Raw genomic sequence first — 8444 nt, 5'->3', positions numbered from 1 at the left:
TAAAACTGTAAATCTGATCACATTATTTCCTTGCTCAAAACTTCAATGGCTTGCTATCATAATCAGAACAGAAAACAAATTCTTACTGTGGCCCAAGGGCCTTGGTTCCAGTTACTATTGCTGTATAGTAAATCACTTCAAAACTTAGTGACTTAAAACACAACTGTTTTATACTTTAGAAACTCGGGGCAGGTGTTGACTGGTTGGTTCTTCTGCCTGATGATGGAGTCAACTGAAGTCACTCAGAGGACTCAGTCAGTGGATAGGCTGATCTGGACAGTCTAAGTTTCATTCACATGTCTGTCTGGCTCCTTGGTGGGATGAATGGAAATCTAGGTTTAGCTGGAACTCTTGACTGGAGTGCTTAAATGTGACCTCTCCAGCATGACAGTCTCAGCATAGTTGAAGCAAGTATCCAGGAAACCAAGTGAAACCTGCATGGTCATTTTAAGACCCTGCCTTGGAAAGTGTTTAGTGTCACAATTCTCTATTGGTTGAAGCAGTTCAAAGCCCACCAGCTCCAAAAGGAGGTAACTTAGAGCCCACTTCTTAAAGAGAGGAGTGTCAAAGAATTCGTGGCTATTAAAAAAAAAAAAAACTGCCATGGGGCGCCTGGGTGGCTCAGATGGTTAAGCGTCTGCCTTCGGCTCAGGTCATGATCCCAGAGTCCTGGGATCGAGTCCCGCATCGGGCTCTCTGCTCCTTGGGAGCCTGCTTCTCCCTCTGCCTCTCTCTCTCTCTGTCTCTCATGAATAAATAAATAAAATCTTTAAAAAAAAAAAAAAAACTGCCATAGCCTGACATAGCCTAGCTCCTATGATATTTATCACCTCATCTCCAGCTTCTCTCTGCCTTGTTCACTCTGTTTGAGTCACACTGAAATGCTCCAAACTTTCTTGTGCCTTAGAGCCTTTGCTCTGGCAATTTTCTCTGCTTTGAATGTCTTCCTTCAGATCCTTGCATACCTTACTCCTTCATTTCATTCAGGTCTCTGCTCAAATGTTCCTTCTGTTAGAGCCTTCCCTGACCACTCTATCTGAAATAGTACCCTCCCCTCAATGACTCCATCTCCTTACCCTCTGTTATTTTCTTTACAGACACACTCAACCCTGTATCACATTTATTTATTTTTTAGCTGTGTATCAGTGTCTCATTCATCAGCATATGGGTTTTTTTTTAAAGATTTTATTTATTTATTTGACAGAGAGAGAGACAGCGAGAGAGGGAACACAAGCAAGGGGAATGGGAGAGGGAGAAGCGGGCTTCCCCCTGAGCAGAGAGCCCGATGTGGGGCTCCATCCCAGGACCCTGGGATCATGACCTGAGCCGAAGGCAGACGCTTAACCTACTAGGCCACCTAGGCGCCCCTATCAGCATATAGGTTTTATGAGGACAAGGACTTGGACTGATATGTTCAGTTGTGTCTCTAGCACCCTGAATAGAAACCGACACAAAGTTGCTCCATCATTCCTGTTAAATGAGTGATTGAATTCACTTGCATGTTTTCCATTCCCATTTCTAATCCTTCTTTTTCATTTCACTCTGAAGAGAAAATGCATTTCTAGTCTCTTGTCTTTGGGGGTAGTTTTCTACCAATGGTGACTCTTTATCAACTGGCAGTCATTTGATTTTGAAAGACTTTTGATGCAATCATTAAACTTTTGGACAAATACTAGATTTGAGCAGTGGAGTTTATTTCTCTGGTCTTTGATTTGTTTTTGTTTTTTTTTTTTTTTGTGCTCTCTGTGTGTGTGTGTTTGAGCTTATTAAGCCCAGGCTAGGTAATAGCTTCTTGTTTTCTATGTGCCAAAGTAAAAACCTGAAAATGACTCTTACATTTTTCACTAGAAATATATTTACAAAAATGAAACCTTACAGAAATTGCTTACATAAGACTGCGTTAGTTAGTTAAGTTGCCTCAGGCCCTGTTATAGCATATGCTTTCTCTTACCTGAAGAATACTAGGAAAGAATGTGTACATTTACATCCTACTTCATTCCAGAAAAGGATTTGAAGCAGACTATATTCATAATTGGAGAAAATTAGTAAATTGTGGCAAGGCAAAAATAAGGATCCAAAAAGTGAAGAAATATTCCCTCACCCCCAGATATGCCAGTTATTACATTAAAATGTGAAAAAAGAGAAGTTTGCAATAGGAATCTTTTTTTTTTTTGGAATTGTGAAAGTTACATTTGGGTGTTTTAATCATGGAGAAAGACAATGATAGAAATGCATCTATTTATGCTCTTATAGATTAAGCCATGATTGGAATAGACTGATTTAAAAAATGCTTGAGAAATATTGGGCCTTTCAATGGAGTTTTAGGTATTTTTATTTACTTATTTTATATAGATCAATTGGTAATATTTTTATTATCCTTCTGAGAATTAGCATTCTAAATATGCTGAATATTACCTCTGGATCCAGTATTATTTTAATGCTCTGTACCAACATTTGAAAGTCTGTTGTACGAATCTTTTTTTTTAATGTTTACATTTTTTTTAATATTATGTTAATCAAAAAATATGGAACGCTTCACGAATTTGCATGTCATCCTTGCGCAGGGGCCATGCTAATCTCTGTATTGTTCCAATTTTAGTATATGTGCTGCCGAAGCGAGCACTGTTGTACGAATCTTTATTCAGTGCTGGCTTTGCACCAATTTTTTGCTATTGCTCTATATATGGATTGAAGCAACACAGAAATCAAAAGAAAATTCAATGAACAAAGCATAACATCAGTAGTGTTTGCAGTGCATTCAGCTCAACCATCATTTGGTGAATACTTACTGCATGAGTCATGAACTTAAGGGCATCTATAGACCAAGCAGATAAATTAGTGAAGCAGGGCAGATGTATGGAAAATCAATTGCCAGAAATATAATAAAGATTTCTTTGTTTTTACTGAAACACAGTGTGAAGAGATAACATAATAAACACAGATATACTGATGGAGATCATATTTTACCATATACATGGGGAAATGCAAATTGAAAATAGACACAGTAAATTATTAATTATTTTCTTTCATGTTTCATACTTTCTTGATTCAAAACTGGAAAACAGATACTTCTGAGAAAACATAAAGTGTCAGGTTATATTTCATATTGTGAGGTACAGGGTAGAATTCATCCTTGAGTCTTCTATCTGATCTTGATATTCAGTTGTATTCAGTTTCAAAACAGAAAGAAGCTCTTCATAAATTGATAGTTCATTTTGAACATGGAAAGGATCATTGCACAGTGTTTTTATATTTAGGATAAATAATACAATTATTTCACTTTTAGTATTATATTGCACTGTAGTTCAATAACTTCTATTTGGAGCTCCCAATTCACACTATCAGTGATAGATGAGGAAGATGAACTGAACAATGCTAGTTTATTCTCCAATACTTGGAATTTGGGATTCAATTTCATATTCTTGGAAATGTAAAACTGGCTGTGGCTTTCACATTTTTCAATAAAGGAAAGTAGGTGAGATTACTTTCTGACAAATGAAATTCCTAAAGATCCACTTTTTTTGTGATTAAGGAATAAAAAATTGCTCTTTGCTAATGTCCTTGATGAGAAATAGTCAAAATATTTATAGGGGTCATAATGTCAAGTCTTTGATTAAATTTTTGCTGCTAAGTTGAGATGGGCATTTTTTCTTGGGTAACATGAATCAGAGGATATCATCATTTAAAAAAATCATTCAACATCCATTCATGATTAAAAAAAAACCTCCCAGCTAAATAGGAAACTATTGAAGCAATATAGATCTTTTTGCCCCTGTAGTTCCCTAATAACATTTACATAATGCTAGTGACATAATTACATATTAACAATGCATCATTCATTCTGCTGCCCATGATTCTTTCAGATGTTGTAACTGTGTTTTGTTGATGATGATCACAAATGCAAGTCTTATTCAGAGTATGCAGGAAAATGTGAATAAGCCATTTTCTGGTCATGTTAAATTAATCACTCAGAATTTTATAGCACAAAGGTAGAACAGCACATCGCTCAACCATATCTTCTCTTGACCTCTTTAGGCCTTCACCACTGCATTCCTAGAATTCAATCTCTTTCAGTGTTGACTATACCCCTGTTCTGTACTCAAAGCCACCAGTGGGGAGGAGAGTGGAGGATAGATGAGGGTCCCAGGGCTGAGTGAGAAGAGCAGTCCCATTTGCACAAGTAATGTCTGTCCCTGTCCCACATGGCTTGAGACTGATTTGGGAGAGCACAGAATCATCACATCACATCAATCAGAGGCAAGAAGGGACACGAATATACTGTTGGCATTGTTGAGTGATGGCCTCAAAAGCCTTTGAGGACACAGGCATGGCCTCCCTTTGAGTGCCACCAGCAGCTTTGGAGGCTGTGGGGGGGGGTATAGGATCAGCTTGTGTGCCAGCAGGGGAACACACATAGTAATGGGTGCCTGCTGCCAACGTTGCCACCTTTGGGTGCTATAGGCTGGAAGCAGCTTTGCCCAAGTGTCAGTGATGGACCATTGATAGCTTAGAGATACTTGTCCTCTGTGTGATATGAGTGAGAGCCATTCCAATCAGCAAGTCTTAGGCAATTTCATGAAAGAAATACCATACTGGCTGGTGGGAACATTGGGCTCATCAGGCTGGCCTCCTGCAACTAGGACCTCAAGACCAGCCCATAGATATGATTCCTGGAGCTCTTTGGGGCTTGTGGTTAACCTCATGCAAGAGGTAGCATAGCAGTTCAAAAAGCAACTGGAAGGGAGAATGACAACCAGTGATTGGATCACACACTGGTTCCAGTCTGAGCAAAGTATACACTGCCTGGGAAACATTGTTTGTTGGGCCAGCGCTGGTGCTAGAGGGGAACTTAAAAAATTTCCAGGAAGGCAGCCCTAAGGCCCAGGGCTTCTTATAGTTAATACATATTCTTTCATAAAATCTCCAAATGTAAATAATTTGGTGTTAGGCAATTAAATTAATATGTATTTCATAGCAGCATTGCTGATTTTATTCACATTCAAAATAAATCCTAATGACATTGCACTCCCTTTCAAGTTTACTAAATGTTTCATCACATGGTATGTTGGTTAAGAGCACAGATTCTAAAGCTAGAATGCTTAGAAATCCCAGCTCTTCTACCTGCTGGCTCTGTGACTTTGAGCAAGTTACTTAACTGCTTTGCATTCCAGCTTCCTCATCTATATAATAGGGAAAATAATAGTACCTATCTCATAATTGTATTGAGTATCAAAAGTGTGAATACATGTAAATACCTAGAACCTTGCCAGGTGTATGATACACATTGCACAAGTATGTGCTAATATTATTGTGTGCTAGTGGTTTCCAACGGGAGTTATTTCACCCTTCAGGGGCATTTAGCAATGTTTGGAGACAGTTTTGGTTGTGTGTGTGTGTGTGTGTGTGTGTGTGTGTGTGTGTGTGTGTGTAGGGGTACCAGGAGCACTACTGGCATCTAATGGCTAGGGGGCAAGGGACACTGCTAAACATCCTCCAATACCCAGGACAGACCCCACAACAAAGAATTATTTGGTCCTAAATGCCAATAATACCAAGGTTGAGAAACCCTGTTGTATATTATTGACAGTTCTTACTATGGTCTGTTTCATAATTGTGTCTTTAACTATATACTTTTTTAAATTGGAATATAATTAATCAACAGTATACTTTTGACACAGGTATACTTTCTTTCCAAGATAAACAAGTTACAGTCTTCATTCCCACAGAAAAATATGCTCTCTCATTTATCTTGCAATAGGCTACCCTCTTAATCTTTTGTAGAGAAAGGCAGAAGGAAAATTATTAAATTTCCTTACTACCTACAGCCCATTGACAAGTCCTTGAAACAGGCAGAGTGACATTCCTCTAGGAACCCAGCTGCCTTGATATTAATACTTTGCTAAGGGCAAAAGGCAATCTTAGCCCAACCCCCAGGACCCTCTAAGTCTACTTTAACATATAAAAATTCTTTTGGAAACTTCCTTTATCTCTACCCCCCAAGATACAGGCTGGCAATCATCCTCCAAGCATATACATCAGAAGGGTCTCGTGACTGAGTTTTTACTAAACAGTAATAAATGACCTTTCTTAACAATAGCTAGCCCCCTCAGGATCCTGGAAACCTTGTTTGCAAAATACCTGGGAGGCTTACGCTCTCCCTAACCCCCTGTCAGCTTGAAAGTATATAATGGGCCACTCCTCATGACCCCAGGACAGCTTTGTCTGCCCATGGGTCCCGTCCCCAGGCTTTAATAAAACCACCTTTTTGCACCAAAGACGTCTCAAGAATTCATTCTTGGCCATCCACTTTGATCCGTAACATCTTTCCTACAACAGGTATAAGAAATATTACTGATCCTCCTTCCTCTATTACAAGTGCGACACAGCAAATACAGTAGCAATTCCAAGTCAACAACTGGCTTTGGGTGCTCTCTGCAGAAAATAGTAATGGGCTGATAGGGTGGTAGAGAACTGGCTTTAAGTTCTTGAAGCACTCAAATCTAGAAAGAAACCACTTCCATTCTTACCTGTCTCCTCCCTCTTACGTGCCAGAGGACACAATGTCAGTTATTGTTTGAATAGGGATAGAGGTGAGGGAAGGAAAAGGTGAACTAATGGAGAGAAACTCCATCAGTTGATATTTCAAATATATTGGCTCTGTTTCATGCAATTGCAAAAAAAAAAAAAATCATGAGAGGGAATCAGGACAACAACCAAAAAATTGTTACGTGTGTCAAAATTTCTGGGGGTACTTTAGTCCTTAATGAAACCTCCTTACAAGGTGGAGGGTTTTCTGTCTTCAGTACTCATAGTGTAGTCCACAGGCCAGCAACATCACCCAGAGCTTGTTAAAAGGGCAGAATCTCATGCTCCACTTTGGACCTGCTGAATTAGGATCTGTATTTTAACAAGATCTCTAGGTGATTCGTTTGCACATTAAGATTTGAGAAGTGCTGGAATGTTCTTTCTGTCCCTGGCACATTAAAAGCTCAACTTTTTAAGTCAGAAATAGTCCTATTAATAGGCTACAAAAGATGACAGAGGGAAGCATTTTTAATCAATGAGAAAGCTATTTCCCCTTCCTTTAAGTAATTTACATACCATTGAGTTTATTTATAGTTTCTCAAATTACCTGATTTTATAATATATGATCTTTTCATTAAACTGATGTTATGGTTAATGATTTGTATCATATTTGCAATTTAAAAGTTAAGAATAAAGAGTATCAGTGCTTTGAAAAGGTAATAAAGTGTGTTCTGCTACTGTTGTAACTTGCATACAGGGGGAGAACACACTTGCAATCTTAGCTATGGCATTCCATAGTTCTGATATCTATAATATATATTTATTTGCATAAATCTAGATATGGTAACTCTAAACTTTTATACATTTAGCTGACATTCACAGGCTGAGACCAAAAGGGAAGTTACAATAAAATTGAATGGTGTTATTTTAATTAAGTACATTTCCTTATTAAATAAATTGGACTTGTAGACCAGGAGACTGCAAATCCTGTTTCCCCCCAGAAACCCAAGCGTGAGCAGCAAAAGGAGAGACTGCTCCTATACTATCTCAGGAGCATTTGAGCCATCACCAGATGCCTGCCTCTGATTTTCATTGCCCTCATTTTTCGTCCTGTCCCCACCCCAAGGGAAGGAGAAGAGGGTGGGTATCTCATTTTCTGGCAAGAAGGCCAGAAGGTGAGGTGTGCAAGTGATGCGAAGTACATATTCATGATTGCTTGCCAAATCTACCATTACTGTCACTTTTCCCCCTACACTCCTGCCAACTCTCCCTAGCCTTTTATTCCTGCTGCCTACTGAAACCAAGTAGATCCCAGAAAACTTGATACAACTGTAAAACTTGAGGCAGATAAAGAATTCAGGCTTTCTAACCAGAAAACAAAAACATTCCCATGCCCTTCTATATTGGGTGATTTCCAAAGTTCTGTAATCTGTGTGCCTTGGAAATGGTCGGGTGTTTTGGGCTGCTAGCCACTAGTAGAAATAAATTTCAAATTTATCTGCTGCTGGTGAAGGATAATGAACATTTTCTTATGAAATTTGGGGCCTTTCTCTCCCCAGCAGATTACGTACTTCCATTGTGCCAGCTTCCATATACTGTCATTATCATTATTAGACACAACAACATCTAAAATACCACCAAAATAAATCTCCTCTCAAATTGCCTTCCTGAAGTGAACTGAGGATATTCTGGCACCCATAAATGCAGAAATGTACACTGCAATGGGCTGTGTGTTGTATCAGACCAAAAATGAAATGAAGAACATATCAAGCTTGAAGGTTTATCAGGAGCTTCTAGATAATTCTGCCACTGTTTCAATTTAAGTAGTCTCTCATGAAACATTGGATCTCATTAGACTTTCAGCTCTTGAGCCCCAGGATGCATTGTATTTAATTAACTCTTCCTGGCATAAAACTTCT

General features: G+C 38.7%; 1 non-coding gene across 1 annotated transcript; it reads right to left on the bottom strand.

Moving 5' to 3' along the window:
* Positions 1–2519: 2519 nt before the first annotated feature.
* Positions 2520–2623, bottom strand: LOC115937555 (U6 spliceosomal RNA). The gene has a single exon (XR_004072824.1). It is a non-coding gene; the product is annotated as a U6 spliceosomal RNA (small nuclear RNA).
* Between the last annotated feature and the right edge of the window lie 5821 nt (positions 2624–8444).

Source organism: Leptonychotes weddellii, chromosome X (genome assembly GCF_054177405.1).
Source record: "Leptonychotes weddellii isolate Sample4059 chromosome X, ASM5417740v2, whole genome shotgun sequence".
In the NCBI taxonomy this organism is placed as follows: domain Eukaryota; kingdom Metazoa; phylum Chordata; class Mammalia; order Carnivora; family Phocidae; genus Leptonychotes; species Leptonychotes weddellii.
This window is presented reverse-complemented; position numbering and strand designations above follow the sequence as displayed.